Source organism: Triticum urartu, chromosome 4 (genome assembly GCF_003073215.2).
Source record: "Triticum urartu cultivar G1812 chromosome 4, Tu2.1, whole genome shotgun sequence".
NCBI classification, from domain to species: Eukaryota; Viridiplantae; Streptophyta; class Magnoliopsida; order Poales; family Poaceae; genus Triticum; species Triticum urartu.
The window spans coordinates 323906516-323908341 of record NC_053025.1 but is presented as its reverse complement, the minus strand read 5'-3'; positions in this window follow the sequence as shown (position 1 = coordinate 323908341).

Here is a 1826-nt window from a genome sequence, read left to right as displayed (position 1 = left end):
CCAGATCGATGCAACAAGACCAAGACCAACAAGACAGTAGGACGGAGGTCACTGTGGAGCCCAGGACGGCGTCACCACTAGAGCCTTTGGCAGGCGAAGACCACCTTTTGTTAGGATAACTTGTACTAGTTGTCTCCCTTCAAATTTGGCCGTTGTTGGATCCCTTCCTGCCTACATTTGGGAAGAGGACCAGGGCCTCTATAAATAGGACTAGCCACCACAGTAGGAGGGGACGGGCCCTGGACCATTCAGACCATCCTCAACCACTCCAGCTCACCAAGCTCAAGGACACCTCTCCATAGGAGGCTGTTCTTCCCTTGTACTTGTTCATCCTCAGCCCAAGAGGCAATCCACCACACCACACTGGAGTAGGGTATTACACCACATCGGTGGCCCAAACCAGTATAAACCCTATGTCCTTTGTTTTGCGAGTTCATCGTGCTGAGCTTTGAGATTGTGGTGAGAGCATGAGCTAGGGGAGGAGAGATCTTCGTGCACACCCTAGAGTTCGAACCTCAACTGTTTTTTCGGAACCCGAAATCTGACAGCCATGGCCACCGTGGCCGAGCCAGCCATGCCCGTGCCCCTATAAAGCAGCCCCGTGACCCGCTAGTGTTTCCTCTTCCCATTCCTCCCTTCCTCCGTGCCGCTGCAGCTCCAGGTTGGTCGCCCACGCTTCGCCGTCGCCATGGCTAGAGAGAGCCCGAGCACTTCTTCGGCGTGGTCATCCTTCCCTTCGTCGCCGTCAACTTCCGCGGGGAGTGTTGCGACCCTTGCCTCAGTCTCTGTCATCTACGCTCAATTCATCAAGGACTCTGGCGGTTACTCCCCGACATCCTCTTCATCGTCGTGGAATGCCAAGATGTTGTCACATTCATCTACTTCTTCCTCGGGTCTGGGACATCACCGTCAGAATTTATTGCCGCCAGTTAACTCCGTGCTAGATCGAGTCCACCAACCAACCCTATGTGAGCATCCACACTTCCCAGGACCTTTTTCCCTATCGACTGCATCCTCTATCATCGTTTGCTCGCATGCCCGATAGTTCTTCCGCCACGACCACGTAGCCGGTGAGGTTTGTCCTTTTGCATCTTTGCATTCGTGCCAGCGAGGTTCCGTCCGTATTTCGTAGTAGCCATAGCACCTATAGGCCCGATCCATCCGCACCTGACGCATGTCTATGCGGCTGCTTGACTCGAGCGTCATTTCCATCAACGTGCGGAGATGTATGGCATGCGCGGAGGTGCGGATTCATGCGATGAGCACAACACGCACACTCCTTGCACTACTAGGAAAACAGCTATAGATGAAATGGTCACTAATGGCGCACCACGTGTGTGGTGTGCCATTAGAATATAGCAATGGCGCACCACATACAGGTACGCTATTAGTAATATATACTAATGGCGCACCTGGTGTGCGGTGCGCCATTAGAAGTTTTGAAAAAAAACAAAATTTAATAGTAATGGCGCACCATGGGTGTGGTGCGCCATTACTAGTTAACATAGTAATGGCGCACCACACCCACGGTGCGCCATTAGAAGTTTTGAAAAAAAAAGTAAAAAAAAAATAAAAAAATTTGTTAGTAACGGCGCACCAGTGGACAGTGCGCCATTACTAGTTTTTAAACTAGTAATGGCACACGGTCCACTAGTGCGCCATTACAAAGTTTTTTTCAAAAAAAATTCAAAAAATATTTAAAAAAATTTTATATTTTTTTTCAAAACTAGTAATGGCGCACTGTGTACGTATGCATGACCGATTTGGGATGATTCCAAGGGAAACAAAACAAACCTTTCTCAAATTCATGGCGGCAACTTACACCT